Source organism: Anas acuta, chromosome 5 (assembly GCF_963932015.1).
Source record: "Anas acuta chromosome 5, bAnaAcu1.1, whole genome shotgun sequence".
In the NCBI taxonomy this organism is placed as follows: Eukaryota; Metazoa; Chordata; class Aves; order Anseriformes; family Anatidae; genus Anas; species Anas acuta.
Genome location: NC_088983.1, coordinates 49972685 through 49990461, shown reverse-complemented (window position 1 = coordinate 49990461; position 17777 = coordinate 49972685). Strand labels below are relative to the sequence as shown.

Here is a 17777-nt window from a genome sequence, read left to right as displayed (position 1 = left end):
GCCGAACCAGCATTGCTCATTGCCTTGGCTCAGGCCAGCGGTGGGTCCTTTTGGAGATGGCTGGAGCTGGCTCTGGGCTGATATGGGGCAGCTGCTGGGCTCTGCTCACAGAGGCCATCCCTGCAGCGCCCTAGCTACCAAACACTTGCCATGTAAAACCATCACTACATTTGTCTACATTTGTCTGGCAGTCCATGAACAAATGTAAGTTTCTAATGCCTAGCTAAAGAGACGTGGGAAAACAGCTTTGGGAGTCTATTTGCAATGCTCACAATGACTTTAATAAAACCTCAAAAACTTTCTGACTCATCTTCCCATGTATAGAATCCATGCACAACAATTGTGGTGTCTTAATAATAGTAACACTGTCTATGCTGTTGTTGTTATTAAATCTGTGGGATCAATCTGGAACAGTGGCAGTGTTTACAGTTTAAAGGAAACTCCTATCGCTCAGTGATATCATAAATCCTAAGGCTTTGCTGACAACTGGAAGGGTATATCTTAAGCTCTTGTGAAATCAAGTTACAGTTTGGTAAACTCAAGAATGTGTGGCATTGGGACATAATATTAAATACAATATTACATTCACATATTCTATCTTGTATCATCACATCAGTGTGACATTATTTAAGAAGGAGCTCTCTTTTAATTTGTGTGCATATTTTCCTACCCCTAAGCCTTGTTTATGTTTCTTCTTGGTATTATTGTATTCAGATTAAAAAACAGCACCAAATTATGATCACAGCTACCAATCTAACATACAGAGCATGAATATTCAGAGTTAACAAATTTTAAAAGAGTTAAAATTCACACTGAGAAGGAACTTATGAATGTATTTGTGAATACAGTCTTATTTAAACCCCGAGGAGACATTTAGCACAGAGATTGCTACTTGTAAATTTTTTACATGGCTTTAATTCTTATTATTTTCATCTAATCTTCCAGACTGTAAGAGAAAAGTAATAATACCACTACTCTGTACAACAAGGGAGTGGGAATTTTAGCTGAACTCTGTAATTAATATCTTGTTAAAGAAAATTAAGGGAAAAAAAAAGTCCTTAAGATCCCAGTTTATTTTTGCTTTTTCTCTGCTACTTCTCCTACCTGATTTTATCCGAAGGCAAAGCATTTCTCTCTTTCTCCCTCCTTCATACTTAGACTAATACTTTTCTAATTTCAACTGTTGCTACAAGATGGAAATCAAAGCTGCTTTGCAATGTTTCAAATGCATAATTAATGCTTGTTGGTGGAATTAAAAAGTCCAGAGGACGCCATCATTTTGATGTCTAATTGATGCCAGGAAGTGTGTCAAAAACAACCATCTTGGGAAGGTTATTACATCATAACAGGATTCTGTTTATTACATCACAACAGGATTCTGTTATTTTTTTTTTTGAAACTCTGTATATGATGTCACTAGGTAACACAATAAATCTATTTAAACCAGAGAACTCAGAGATGTACGCCATAATCCTACACATCCTGGAATTGTGTTGTCAAACCAAAAATATTAAGGATGCCAATGTACATACATCAAGGTCGAAGATACAGGGAAGGACACACTGTTAATGTAACATGATGGAAAGAAAAATATCAGGCTCTTCAGTGGTTCTGTAGAAAGTAGTACATCCTGGATTCAGTGATGGAACAGGAGCAAAACTGGTATACATTGGAGCAATCTGGCCTTTGTGTCTCGTTTTCAAAAATAAATGCTGCATTTATCCTTACTCACAAAATGCGATGTTGAGTTACTGACATAAATGACTCCCTTTCCTTTAGACTCTTCACAAGCATTCAAGCCTTGCTGGCTTAAACAATAAAAGAGAACAAATGATTGATCTTTATTATATGATTCAGCCCTATAATAAAATATATCTGTCACTAATATATCCAGGCAGATTTCACAATTTTTACTTAGCCAAAGGAACAGAATATTTAGCTGTTGCCGTTCAGCCTAGGTGCCTTTACACTTCCTCTGGAGTTATGATTTGACTATTTAAATCAACTAGTATTTTTGTGCTTAGTTCAATAATGCACATTTTTCCATTAAAAAAAAAAAAAAAAAAAAAAAGTTAATTCCCCTTGCTGTTCATCTACTTCTTTTTAATGTAAAAGGAAGGTGAGCAGCAATTATACAGTGACTAAACACTGAAACAAGAGAAGGACAATACGAAAACAATATGAACTTTTGCCCTTGCTTGGAATATTGTTCGGCAACTAGAACAGGGCAAAACTGTTTTTTTCTATTCTGATGTACAGGCATGCACCCATTTACTCTCATTATCTTCAGAAAGACTTTGGAAGTAGTCATTTTAGTGAATCTTTTTGTAGGACAGCAGAAACATAACCTCCCTGTGTCTTTCCATGCAGTTTCTTTGTCTGAAAGCCATTACCTCCATCATTCATGCTAGACCTCCCATGTCTCTCTGTGGGAGCTCTGCCTGTAGTCTAAGCACGCTTCCAGCTTTAGTGCTGGGACTCCGCATCTCTGTAGTCCACAGCATATAAAATTGAAAAGTGACCTTATAAAGCCATATATTAATCTATTATAAGAGTAAAGTCATATTTAGAACCCACTTTACACACTGTTGAGGGCACCTCTTTCTTTTGATTGCACTCTTTTTACATTTTTATTTGTATTCAAGATACATAATCATATAGTCAAAAAAAAAAAAAAAATCAGCCAGATGTTTACAGCAGATTGTAACTGCAGAACTAATCAGATAAGATGAGAACAGCTTATAAGGAGGGTAGGATAAAGTGCAGTAACAATTTATGCAACTCTGGGCTGTATATGAATGTGGTTAAGGATTTTTCCTGACTTTGAAAAGAAAAGATAACAATGATCCATTTTTGAACATCATATCAACCATTCACATTTTATAATGAAGTAATAGGTAGTGTATGGGTTACATATCAAAGAACAGCATTTTCAGGTAGAAGTTGTAGAAGTCAGTAAAGATGTTTTCTTTTGAAAGGATTGTTAGCATTTAAGTTTAGCCTTATGATTTACCTTATATTTTGCAGAGGTTTTTCAAGGCAGAATAAATTTCATGAGAAAATTGCTTCTGAATTTCACTTTCCTCTGACTTCCAAAAGCAAAGATGTGGTCAGAGGTTTTAGGACAATTAATCACATGAAGGATCAGTTGAGCAAATTGGTTTCTTTCTGACAATGAGACTCAAGTCTACAAAGTTAACTTTTTTCATGAAACTGCCTCAAAGCAGATTATATTTACACTTCAGTTCTGAATTCTGCTTTTCTCCACTGACACACAGAAGTCCATGATTCCATTTCAGACACTCAGAATTAAAGTAATCAGTTGTTCTTCTCGAGCAAATAAAAGAAAGGACAAGCCTATGAACACCTCAGAAAATGCCTGCAATTTTCAATGATGCAATCACTTTGAATTTTTTACATTATGTACTGTCTGAAAATATTTTCCTGAGAAAACAAAATTTACCTCTTGTTGGGCAAGTCCTTCTTCAAATTTACAATGATGGTCAACTCATGTTTGACTTCTGAGGTTCTAGGGGAATAAATTTAAGATGTTTTAACTCAATTTTTAATAAAGTCTTCCTATACACATATTTTTAGACAGCTGTCTGATGCGAAATGGCACATTTCTATCATCTTCACCAATTCTGTATCAATTTACTAATGCTGAAGATTGGTCATCTGTACACATGCTCATAAACAGATTTGCAGGGTTTTTTTGCATGTCCTTTTTGATATTCAGAACAATGAGTATTACTACAGGATAGTAACTCCATGATCACCCATGTGCAGTGCCAAAATAAAAAGACTCTCATAGCATATATTTGTGGCCTGCCTCATTTTGATTTTATTGATCTGTGAAGTAGTTAAGCAAAATAAATTATAATAGAGATCATTAGCTTTCTGAAGGGAGAAGGAAAACTGTTCATACTTACAGCTACTTTTCAAAGCTCAGTACAGTTTGATTAAACATTTTCAGTTAATACTGTTGTTGTTGATGTTGTTTTTTGGGGGGAAGGGGCTGTTGTTGTTGTTGTTGTTTTTCCCCACTCTATTTCAGCATGAAAGCTTCTGTTTCTTTGAGTCCTAGACTGGTGCACAAGTTTTAGCATTCAGGTTTGACTGTTCTAAAGTAATTAAATGAATACAAGGAGGATAAATCCAGCTGTGTGTTGTTAAACACAATTACCCATGCGTACTATTAGGCTCAGCGAGCCTAACTAGAAACTGATATAATAATTACTAGCTGGAAACTGAGTAAGTATACACATTTCTCTGTATATTTGCTGTTCTTTTTGCCACACTTCTCCTAAATTCCATTGCCAGGTACAGAATATTTGGCTAAATTAATTTTTGGCCTAAGCCAAGCACCCTGTGCCCCAAATCAGAGAAAAGAATATTGTAGTCTCCTCTTATTTCAGACTTGAAATTGACCCAAATGCACTTTTCAGAGTTCTCAGAATTTCAGAATCCTAGGGGAAGAAAAAAAAAAAACAAAAAAAAACCAAAAAAACAGGGGAGAAGCAATACTGAGTTGGTCCTTGCCTTCAAAACAACTTCACACACATCTGTGTCACTCCTGAAAAATATTCATCTAATCTGCTCCCTGCAAATTGTCACTGGTTAAAGCTTCTTAGCCATTGCAAACTTTAATATGGTACTTCTGTGTGCTTAAGATTCGTTCCTCCCCTCACTCCCCCGCCAGCGTCTAATCTGTCTCTTCCTTTCTGCAATTGAGGCCACTATTTCCTGCTCTGTTCACCAGGGACAGTAAAGTAGATTATTCATCTTTGGCAGAAAGCAGAACATATTTGAAGACGGTTACAGTGTCCCCCCTAAATTTTCTTTTTTGTAAGCTTAATAACTCTAGTGTGTTCTCTCCTTCTCCAAAAGTCATAACTTCTAGAGGGTTGATCAATCTTTTTGCTGTCCAAATGGTCCAGTTCATTTTTGAATTGTGGTGCCCAAAATGAACACAGTACATCACCTAAGGCATCACCCACACTGAAAGCCGTAATTACTGTATGTGTCTTGCAGTCTGTATGCCTGTTTATACTTCCCAGTATGATGCTTTTTCACAACAGCATGACATTGTTGACTGTAATGTGTTTGTTCTCTGCAGAGATTTATTATTTGATAAATGACATGGTACCATTTGTAGTCAAATACACACTTGCATTTGGGACAAGAGTTTCTACAGGGTCTTTTAATTTTTCAGTAGAAAGCACACAGTATACATTTTATTGAGTTATCAGCAGAAAATTAAAGTTTTATTGACTCCTGCATAGGAACATTACTATTGTAAGTGGGTGGGAGATTTGGTCTTTGAGTATTATGTATTTTCCTCGAATTAATTATGCACATTTTACTTTGTAAATATGTTTTGAATCTTCATGTAAGAATAAAACTATTTTTGCGGCCTGAACATGGTACGTATATATACATGTATGTATATATTCAGATGAGTTCCTGATTTCATTTTCCATGGTATGTGTGTATATATACATATACACACATGTATATGTATATATACATATATACATATATACATATATACATATACATATATGTATACATATGTATACATATATATACATATATATTCATATATATTCATATATACATATATATGTATATATATACATATATACATATATATATATACATATATATATATACATATATATATATGTATATATGTATATATACATATACACACATACCATGGAAAATGAAATCAGGAACTCATCTGAATTCAAGTCATTTGCTTTTCAGAAAGGTATGATTCTGAAGGAAGTTTGACATCTGTGATAGCCTTTCCCATTGTCCAGGATGGTTATGGGGCTGTAAGGTTTCGTTTAAATGGAACACAAGTAAAAATGATACCCAAGACCAAACCATGGAGAAAACACACCATTTCTAGTATTTCTTGCCTCTTCCTCCCCTTTTCACACTAAGTTTGGTCTTCCTACCTTGAAGCAGAGAACAGGTTGGTTCTTCATTTAAATCACTGCTATTAATCTACACCTTTCCTTAGATCCTGCATGTATTAATCCGTCTTAGTATTAGTACAGGTAGCCCTGTACCAGATCACACAAAGCAAGGAAAAGGTGGTGGCTTCTGCCTGCCAAAGCTTTTCCTCCTTGTGGAAAGAAAAGCTTTGGTCTTCAGAGATCATTAAAGCAACATGGTACCTCTACCCCGGCTGCTAATGATTGAAGGGTGTGGTTTAATTTCATGGTTATTTTCTTCTGCCCATGGTGTATGTTTTGCCAAAAATAGGCATGTGTAGGTGTGGGTAATTACTTGGTGTTTCACTGCTTTTCAGGGTGAAATAACAGTCATGTGTTAAAATATTTCAGAAGAATGTAATTATTAAACAAAAACTTGTGTTTTCTAGTTCCGATAACAATGAGATGGTCACCCGTGTATATGCACGTAATGATGCTCACACTTTACCAGTTACTGCTACTTGGCTGGGTCTGCTCCCAATCTTCCATTCAGCCATTTGTATACCTCTGAGTAAAGATATGACTAAAGATAAAGAAGGCTAGTATAATATTTTAAAACTTTCTTTTATAAAAATATTCAGTGATAAATTGCTGCAAGTTTGCCAGGGCTCACACCTGAGGTTTTGGGGTGAAGATGCAGCTCATTTTGGAACCGATTGGGCAGTCTCACTTGAAAAGGGGTTAGAGGACTGCAGTGCTAGAAGAAAAGCAGTTTCCATCTCAGAGGACAGCACAAATAATTTTTTCAAGGGCTGCCTGGGAGGGGTGACTCGGTGATGCCAGTCCATACATCAGTCTTACCTCTCATTTATTTTTATCGATACTGATGTGGTACTTAGCAGGATGTATCAAGAGCTCTAATCTATATTCAGTGCTGCAGAATTGCTAGCCCCAAGATGTGATCTACTTCTCATTTTTTGTTTTCCTCTGTTTCATTGCAACAATCAAGGTTTAGAATAATGGAAGAGGTTAAGCAGATGTTCAAATAAGACTGAAACATTTGTTTGCTGACTATTACACGCTGATGGTGCAGTATAAATAACAAATAATGCAGCCAGAAATCACAACAGCATATCCCCAGGGAACAAATAATGATATCTAAGCCCTATTTCAGCAAAATACTTGTACACACACGTACTTTCTAGAATCCATGTCTAATCTAAATCAAGATAGTCTTCAGTGTGGCAAGAACACCGGAAGCAGAGACTTGCCATGTGCAGAGCTCAGGAAAGGGGGAGGTGGAAACAGTCCGTGAATAATCTGTGAAATTTGTGGAGGCTCCACAGAAGGGTGCTCCTGTCCCTGAGGGCAGCCTGCTGCACAGGCTGGGAGGAAGTGGAGGGTGCAGATTGTTATTCCTGGGAGCATACAAACAAGCATGCTCCTCCAGGCTCCCTGGGCTCCTGCCCCACTGGGACAGTGGGAAGAGAAGGGAAGAGAAGGGGATACCCCCTTTGCTCTCCTGCCAGAGCAGCAGTACGAGTTCCAGTTAACAGTGTCAGCTTTAGGATCAGTGCATTTTTATTTTGGCAATTAACATATCTCTAGATTCCATCTTACCGAAATTATTAAGTTAGTTAATTTTCACTGAGCCACTGGACACTGAGCTTATCCCTGTTAGCATAAATAAAAATTAATCAGCCAAGAAAATGTACTTTCAAAACACACGGCTTGTAAATGCAATGAATTTTTAATGTGAAGATGAAAGAACAGTACATAATGCTGACAATTCACTATCTGGACCTTCTTTATTCCCTGCTTAAGTAACGATCTAAACGTTACTGTAAATCTATGCCTGGAAATATAGACAGCTGAAATTTTTGAAGGCTTTTATTACTATCCTTCTGTTAGGAGGGCAGTCTTATCCTTCTGAAGTCTGACTGAAAGCTATTAATTTAGTTATTCCTCAAAACTTACAACTAGAGTAGTTCACTGCTTTATTCTTCCTTGAAAACCAATTTACCTCTGCTCTACTGAGATCTGACTTTTTTTTGTATTGATTGGTAAATTAAATGAAAAATATTTCATTCCATAACACAATGTGGAAAATACTAGTGAGGAGATATACAGCATTTTATTACTCATTTTTATTTACTTTATTGTCTTCTTTTATTTCATGTTTGCTTAGAGCTTTGTCATCTTATTCTAGCCTTCTTGCAAGATTTTAGAGAGTGATCTGTAAATCAGGATAATAAACCAGACCTTAGTGAGATGAATATTCTGTGCAATGGTAACCAACTCTGGACACCCTTTAAAATCGAATTGGAAAAAGAGTAGGTGCAGCCTTCATTGGTCTGAATAGTATTCCTTACATCACAGATTGGTGACATGTAGGTGATTAGTGCAATGTCAATAATGACAGAAGAAAATACATCTTCTGTATCCACAATAGTGCAATGTCAAAAATGACAGAAGAAAATACATCTTCTGTATCTACAATACTCAGCTCACTCATGTGAAATCTGTTTTCAAGGCTCAGAAAACTTCAGTATTTTGAATCACTCATCTATGCCTTGTTTTTTTTTTTCCAAGTAGAGGTACATTCTAAATATTCTCAAGTCAAGTTCTTTTTTTTTTTTTTTCCTAATACAGGCATACAGGCACATAGGAGGCACATTTTAATCATTCAAAGCAGCATGGGTACTTGAATATTTAATTTAACGATTAGGATGGCTTACTTTTCTTAACAAGAAGAAAAGAGAAATGGGTTGATCAGAATTGCAATCATTGGCCACAATGGCAAGAGAAAATCCTTGCAACAGATCGGTGCTAGACTTACATTCCATGTTTTTATGTAGTTGGTGGATAGTTCCTCACTCTGAGATTTATCATTGTTAGCATTTGTTCAGAAACTGCAGGTATCGTTCATCTCTTCCAACTTAGCTATGTAAAAGCCAGTATACAGTTAATGTGTCTCCTAAGTTTTCTTTTTAGTCAATGGACAAAGACATGTCCAGACAGGTATCTTCATTTTAAGGCTTTGTCTAAAGTGAGTAGGATAAGGCTTGTGGAAGCGCCTCTTTCCGTTTATCAGGCATAGCTAAAATTAGGTGACATGCATCCTACTTAGTGTGTCTTTGTCACTCCATAAGAAAATCCATCTGATTTTCCATAAGACCAAATCTGTCATTAAACAATTTTCAGTCATTCCCTTCAACACTAGTATTAATATAGCAATTGGAAAAAGATTTTAGTAATATGACAATTCTGCTTATAATGAGCGCATTGAGCTGATCTAGACCACAGAAGCAAAGCGCCCTTCCACTTAAGGCAACACTGAATTCAAAGAGGCGATGTCTGAGATTTTATTAATGAAAATATTTTATATAAGACATGGGATAAAATAGAAAGGGTCAGTTGTAATGGAATTTATCTTGCAATATATGGATTAATTAAAAGTGATTTGAGATGATGGAAGATAGATGGGTTTTGCTAATAATAGCAGTGGTGGTAACTCTGGACCTGACTTTTTGCAGCATAAGAATTAATTTTTTAAAATATTTAATTCTATTCTTGAAAATTGGGTTGGAAATGATTTATATTACAATGTTGGACTCAGAGTTAATGAACCTGAAGAAGTATAACCTGGTTTTCAGAATTTCTTCCCCCAGACATGGATAATTTGTCTTATGAAATGTTCAAGCATTTAAATGACAAGCATTTGAAGGTAATTGTTAAATTGTTTAATTTCATTTTGGAATAAATGTTGGATCCCAGCCTTTGAGGGAAATACAAAAGAGAATATGGATTTACTGCTAGTCCTTTAGTTCTTCCCACACTTTTTATCCATCAAGCTAACTACTCTAGCTGGAGAAAGTTATCTTAGAAATTCATTGAATGCTTGTTTCTGATTATGAATTATCTGCAATGACTTTGAATTCCATAAATGAGAACCTCAAACAGAATGAAAATTTTATGCAAATGCAAAACAGGAGACAGCTTGAGCTTATGGGGTTTTACGTGGCTTGTAGGCAATTTAGTGCTTCTGTTACTTCATTCTGTATCTTTTTTATTTTATTTTTTATAATTTATTCTTCTTCTTTACTGGTTCCATATCATTTCATACTACTTTTGTGTCTTATCTGGAGGATTAAGAGTTTATAAACAGGTGAAGGATAGTCAAGAAGAATTCATATGACAATATAAAAATTCTAGCAAAATGTTTCCTAAGTGAGTGTTCATAGGAGACTTGTTTTGTGTTAGAAAAATACCATTTCAGGACAATAAGAGTATTTTTGTTTGATGGCTGTTCTGTTGCCAGTGTGATGTGAATGGATTGTATCAGCTTATTTTCCAGGAGAAAGTTATGTTTTATCATAAAATGCACCAGCAACACAGTCCCTTTGATGTCTCTGTGGTCTGTCTCCTGAATATACTGTTGTGGGCAGCATATAATACCATCAAAACTGAACTCAACTTTGATCATAAATCAGTCTCTCCAAAAGAAATCAGGAGTCTGGGATAGACAGAATGAACTTATAATACAACCATCTATACTGTATTGACATTAAGGAAAAAAAAGAGAAAGCTTATTTTTTCCTTTCTACTAACTTGATACTTTTCAAAATTGACATTCTCTTGCAGAAACCTAATTTCTCATTAATAATTTTTAGAAGCTAACCAAACTAAATGCAAACTCATGCTGTAGGCTTCTTAGCCCTTCAGTTTGAAAAGACTGAAAAATAAGTCTGACCCCTCTTGATTTGACAATGAACTAGCTAATCTGTTGGTAGAAATGAATATGAAAAAAAAAAGTGTTCACAGCTGAGTATTATATTAATCAAAGAGAAAGATTGTTCTTACATTGAAAGCTATGAAGAGTAAGTTGAAATAAAGAAAATGAGTTTGTTATAGTCCAACACTGACACTTCCCTTTATCAGTGGGCACTGTGGGTGAAGAACCACCTATACCAGATGCACAGTGTGAGGGGCATGGCATGCCAAACATCCTCTGCAACGTAAAAAGAAAGAAGCAGAGCAGTGGGTTTTGCCCAAAGACTGTGAAATACATTACCCAAATATTGTCTATCACCTACACTCCTAAACCAGTCTGAAAATTGATCCCAGGTTGTGATTTAGTGTGTGGCCCTCCATGAAGTTCACGGAGTCACCATTGAGAGCTACAAGAATACTAGCTGTTTCTCATTCTGCTGAGGTTCCTCAAGAATTAGCTACTTTAATGCTGTTCTCTTTGTCACTGAGGTTGGATTTCCTACTTCCTACTGCTGTGCTGTTTGTGCATCACTCTGATTTTCTCAATCACGTGCTAAATGTTTTAACAGCATGGTGATACATACTTGGCATGAAGATGGGGTAGGGGTGGGGGGAGTAGCATAGCCTCCTTTTTCACATTTATTGTTGGTGCTTCATCCAGAACACATTTAATGAGGCTTCAGATGAAATATGTGAGTCTCATCCCTTCATGCAGTATTTGCAAGCAGAGAAATATAAAGGAAGAGATTACACAGTCCTGATTGTTAAATCAAGTATAATTGCTTGTGTTTTTTAAAAACAAATAGAAGTGAGAATAAATTATGTTTCTTAAAGTATGATATTCTGATCATTCAAGCACAGCAAGAGAAACTGCTCATGCACACATTATTACCATGCAGGAAACAATTTGTATGCATCTACTGTACTTACAGTACTATCTTTTCCTTTTGTTACCACAAAAATAAGTAGCATGTATTACTACTGATAGCGGAAGTATGTACTGTAATATATTTTTTGATGTTATATTGTAAGGAAAAACAGAGGTCAGAATGCAAATTGGTGATTTTACAGCACCTTTAAATAAGAATTGTTGAAGCATGGCTAGATTTAAGGCTTGAGTGGGGTACTGCCACAAGTCATTTTTTATAGCTGCCCACCGCTTCCAGGGTTTGCAAAATCATCATCTATGTGCAAGGTTATTGTCTGCCTTTGCAAATATGTAACTGTGTTTTAATGAAACATCCCAAGCATGAGTACAATTTATTTTCTGCCCACACTGGGACACCCTAGAAAGATGTCTGGAAGCAGGGATGTGATCCTAAGAGGTTTAGAGCATCTTTAACTCATGTTGCAACTTGTTCTTAGGTTCAAGTGAGTTTCCAGTCCTATTGCTCATTACTGAACTCCCTGGTTAATGTGCATTCAGAAGCGGAGGTGCTGAGTGGGGGAGAGAAGGCTCTGACAGTACAGTCATGCCAAGAATTTGTCGCTGCAGGATTCCCACAGGGAGGCCCAGTTTCACTTTGCCCCCTACCAAGAGGTCTGTCAGCCTGTGGGATAATTTCCCCCCTGGGGATGGTTTGAGTTCTGTCTCTGGAGGCTTCTAAATCTCATCTGCACTAAAACATGAGAAAATGTCTTGTGGAAACTATGCTAGAAAGATAGAAATGATGAGCTAAGCAGGCTATTCTCTGTCCAAAGATGCTTGCAGATTCAGATAGTTTGAATTCAGGTTTCGAGTTTAAGAAAGGAAACAGATTCTTAAACCTTCAGAGCCCTAAAAGTCTAAATCATTGTGAATGCATTTCTTAGAAACTCGCATGTCCACAACAGCCTTCCCACTTGAGAGCTGTTTTTTTTTTACAGTCAGGGAAAATAACCAAATAAAAAAGCACAAGAGCACAAATTAAAAGGTTATAAAGATAATTTTAAGTCATTTTAAGACAACTTTAAATTACAAAACATAAAAGGTCTGAATGAAGATAGATCTATGAATGAACAATATTTGGGAAAAACAGAATTGAAATACATTTCAATGATATAAAACCTGACCTTTTTAATACTAAAAACCAATCCAAACATGTCAAAAGCAAAGCTTTGCTTCCTCCCTTCCCCAATGGACAATATTTTTTTCTTGAACTTTCAAATTGCTTCTTAACAAACTTCAAGATATGCTTTTCCTGGACGACGTGTTTATTAAGTTAGGACAAGTCTCTATCCCAAAAACCAGTGCATTAAAGAAAGTAGCAGCTCAGGATTTCATACCTATATAAAACAATTTTTGTTTTCATTGTTACTTTCTCATGTGCATATTTTAAAGCTGCTTTTCTTTTTCATTGATTTTCTGTATTAGGATTTACAAATGTAAATCATCCTATTTATTCTGAAAGTTTTCTCTAGTAGGCTTTGGCCACTAAGTACTTTCTTAGGAGCTTAGCTGATTTTCAAATGACTGCAGTTTAGCTTTACCATGGCTAGAGAGTCTATAGAGAGTAATAATGTGCTCTTTTATGCATTAAGCAAAAGACCGCAACATATTGATGACATAAATTACAAGTATTCAACATTTATAATGAAAGAGTTCAGGATGAATGATACATGCAGTGAAGCAACAACACTAATTCTGTTCTTGATTTTCTGAAAGACTGATCTGAATACATGAGGCAACAGCTGCCTGGTCAAATACCTTCAAAAAATCAGCCTAGTACTATTAATCAGAGCTCTCAGTGAAGTGCATCGTATTATAACAACATGAAGCTGTCACCATACCCCAGCGAGTAACACTAAGCACTGTTCAGACATGACTTGCTCCAGTGGAATTCTTCAGTTTCCTGCAGTAAAGAAAATGAAACCCATGTGTGTAGTTTGAACCAGCTGGCAGCTCTTTAAATTAGATAGGCATGAGCTACTTATAAGATCGGACACTCCTCCAGATGCTGCCACAATTAAAAACAAAATAGTTTTCCTTATATTGAAACACCCACATAATTTCTAGCTGTCAAGAGATTGGCATATTTTGACAATTTAATTTAATAGATGCTTTCAGGGAAAAATATAAAAGCTGCAACTTTTCTTTTCAAGGAACTTTGTTTTTCCCCTAAAAAATGTGTTGCACCAAAAAAAAAAAAAAATCAATTTGCCGTGAGAACTTTAATAGAAATTATTAAACTTGCTCAGAATGTAAGAGAATAAGCTGCTCTCTTCCCTAGATACACAGACATGTGAAGGCATTAAAATACCCACCATCTGCTTTTACTTGTGCTTTGTTTAGCATGCAGAGTTGTGACAAGGAAATCTCAGAAGGCTCCCAGATTTTATTTCCTTTTCAACCATGGCTACAATTTTTCTGACTGAAAGCAGTAATCTGAAATTGAGTGAGACACCTTGTCCAGACTAGATGCCTGGTTTTAGTCACCATTCAGCTGCTCAAAAGACAAGTGTCCTTCTCGCCTGCTTACAGAGAAGGAGGAACCCTAGGTATCTGGGATGTCAGATGGAGAAATCAACTTCCTGCAGACCTTTTTATGCCACTGTACCAGTGTGAAAGAGGTGTTTCCAGAGCAGACATGAAACACCATCCCTTAATCTCCTTCTTTGTTTGTAGCTCTACAAAAAATAGTGTTGCTCCTACCTTATAACTCCGACTACTTTTGAAAGAGCTTGGAGACTCATACACGTCTGTGTCTCAACAAGGCCTTTGCAAAACTTTAGACTCAGAAATCAGCAGGAGTAACCTGCACAGATAGCAGAGGCATAGCTGCACCCTCAGTGATGAGGAGGGCAAACAAGACTGTTCCCAGATCACCATCTCTCTCGGGAACTAGATTTGTGCCTTGATTCAGTCCAGTAGACACATTTCTTAGAAAATCACAGGCAATCTGCCACCAACAAGACTGAACATTGTTTTCACCCTGTGTTGTTAACTACATGCTCTCAGGACCTCTCCAGAATGGGGATGCAATGTACTGTAATGCACAGCCAAGGAGAGGCCTCTTGCTGGTACTGGATGGGTGTCATAGGGATAAGGTAAGACAAAGAAGGGATAGGCAAGGGTTATGGGCTGTCTTACTGGCTGTCAGACAGGGCATCAGTTCATATTGTCATAACAAATGCATGGAACCAAATTCAAATTCTCCATTTAACTTTTCTTCTTCTTTTATGGAAGAAGTAGATGTTCCTTGCTGCTCAATGATAGAGCATTCTTAGCTAAAAGATTGCAAATATCCTCATTAATATAGTGCATCAGGAGGTGTCTCACCTGTGCTAACATGGCCTCCACCAGCACTGATAGAACTGTAAGCCAAAGGATGATGCCAGGATTCAAAACAAATAAAATAAAATAAAATAAAATAAAATAAAATAAAATAAAATAAAATAAAATAAAATAAAATAAAATAAAATAAAATAAAATAAAATAAAATAAAATAAAATAATAAAATAGTAGATTACTTCACATTGTTATTAAATAGGCATGAATTTATCTGCATTATGGCAGTCAGTAGCCATGAATTTTAATATCCTGCACCTCCATGAATTTCTGCTTTATACTAATTAATTTATTTATAGTGTTAGAAAAAAACATGAATATAGCTATTTGAGTATAGCTTCTTTCTGTGGGATTGCATGCCTTTCATGCAGACTTGATCCTGCAACATCACTCTATCCAAGTCAGTGGGTCAGCTCTGGTGTGAGAGAATAACATCAGCCCGTAACTGACCAGCTTGACACAAATGCTGTGCCTTTAGCACAGCACAGTGACACATCTCCAAACGCTTCCCTGGCACCACAAAAGAGCAGCTGTTCCCACTCTTTGGCAAAAAACATGTCCCATGAAAGCTCCTGTCTGGTGTCTTTGCAACTTTTCCAATACCAGAACCTGAATGAAAAATATATTTGTTTTTAAAAACAAAGGTTAACATAACAGCTTGAATTTCATGCAGATGTGATAGCATGGTATGATAGCAAAGACAACGTTAAATATTCATCAGACAGCTGAAGTCACTAGTGTAGATCATCAGTTGGAGACAGATTACAAGATATGTTATTATCTCCTGTAAATAAACAGGATTTAATGCTGAAACACTGACATCTGTTAAACATGAAGTAATTCTGTCCTTGTGGTTCACATTTATGTGAACATTACATAAATGGTCTTAAAAACAACAAAACAAGTCTTGGCAAAGCTATGCTAAGAAATTCCCAGAGGTGAAACAGACCACCGGGATCCATCTCCATTATTGGCTTTTAGTTTGTTTGATTTCAGATAAAATACCATTTTATCAAAACAAACAAGCAAACAAATCACATGAATGCTGATTTGAATTTTATAGCCTATCTAATCAGCATTCTAAGCTTTTTAAGAGACTAAAAAAAAAAACGAATCTCTCCTTCTTAAAGTGTGTTTTTAATTGTTGAATAATTTAGCTCCTAGATAAAACTATTAATCAAACTCTGAGTCAGCATTTCCATTTTATGAACTCCACAAAGATAACTCTGCGATAGCCTCAAAGTCAGTAAACTTCATCATCTCTTCATCAGTGAATTCTCTGCAACTCTGAAGTGCCAGTCATCCCAGAGACTCATTTAATACATCTCTCCACACATTCACTGTCTGTTTTTAATGTTCCTAACATCTGCTGTCAACACAAAAATAAAAAAAGGGAAATGGATTTTGATTTGCATCCTTTCTATGATAAGGTATTCCAGGCGTATATTGTTACTAGTCCCGTTACTGATGGCATTTGGAAGAATGCCTTTATCAATCATTTCTTTTTGTTCACTTCATTTGGATATTTTCTCTCTCTCTCTCTTTTTTTTTTTTTTTGTTTTCTTTTTTTTTCTTTTTATTGGGAAAGTTCTCTGTGTTTCTTGAAGGTAGTAACTAAGACAATTTAGGTGAAGATAAAAAACAGAGTGCTGCTTCTTGGAAAGTGATTGTAAAAAAGGATGACTCAGGTCAGGGAAAAGAGGGAACTACATGGGGAGGCATTTATTATCTAAGCCAAGGAATCAGATGATTTTCAGTTTAGATAGTGACTGGAGGAAAAATCAAAGCAAGAGTACTAACCCTGCACTTTTGTTGCAGGCCCTTCTATCTGAGCACACAGAGGGAAAGCAAGCCCTGTATCAGCACATGTGAACAGCACAGTCAGGCTGCTTGGCCATGGCAGGTGAGCTGGAGACTAGGAGTCCTCCAAGAGGAGCTGGGAGGCTGGTCAGGGTCAGGACCCTGACTGGGGCAGTGCTCAAGGTCAGCCTCAGCCCAGCATTCAAGACTGCTGCAGTGAGGCAGGTCCCTGGTCCAGCCAAGGAGTCAAGTCAGCAGGTTGGGAGTGGGGTCAGCGCAGCTGGGGTTTGGTGGAGGTGAGCAGCATGGGGAGGAGGCAAGCTCTTGGTCCCACCTCCTTCATGGCGATCTGCAAAATAAGAAAGAAAAAAAAAAAAAAAAAAGTGAACACAAAATATAAATGGAGAAAAAAGAGTAAGATAACAAAGATACAATACTATCTCGCACGATAAGCATCACTCACAGCTCTCACAATTATTATTTTTTCTGAGCACCAAAATAAAACCACAGTGCAATATGTTTGTTTTTTGTTGTTGTTGTTGTTGTTGTTGTTGTTGTTGTTGTTGTTGTTGTTGTTGTTTTTAAAACTACTGCTCCCAAGCAGTGAAGTGCTAGAAAAAGTAAGAAAAGTACTCATCTGAAGCTTTAGTGGAGTTATATGATTAATACATAGTATATTTTGACTTCTCGGTGAGTTTGCATGGAAGCTCAGTGAAAGTAATGGTCCTGGTGATATTCTTCCCTTGAAGCTGACTGCCTGTCCCCAGGATCTGAAAGGTGGTTTTCCTGTCCCACAACATATGTCCCATAATATATCTTACCCTCCCTTGAGTCCAAGGGCTAACAAAATCCTTATGCTTCTTCAGTAAAGGGAAAAAAATGTATTTATATTACTGAAATAGATGTAGCAGTACAGACATATAAACCCATATGAGTCCAGCATTTGAAAAAAGAGTTAGAATAATTGGTTTCCAAGATTTTTGGAAGCT

At 36.5% G+C, this 17777-nt stretch overlaps 1 protein-coding gene across 3 annotated transcripts in view; it reads left to right on the top strand.

Moving 5' to 3' along the window:
* RAG2 (recombination activating 2) overlaps positions 1-17777 on the top strand; it is a 486146-nt gene that overhangs the window by 145355 nt on the left and 323014 nt on the right. The window contains exon 3 of one of the 3 annotated variants that reach the window (XR_011097266.1): positions 16807-16892. The exons of the other annotated variants lie outside the window; for them this stretch is intronic. The gene's annotated coding sequence lies outside the window, so the exon portion shown is untranslated. Of the gene's footprint in view, positions 1-16806; positions 16893-17777 lie in introns of those variants that run through there. 3 annotated transcript variants of the gene reach the window in all.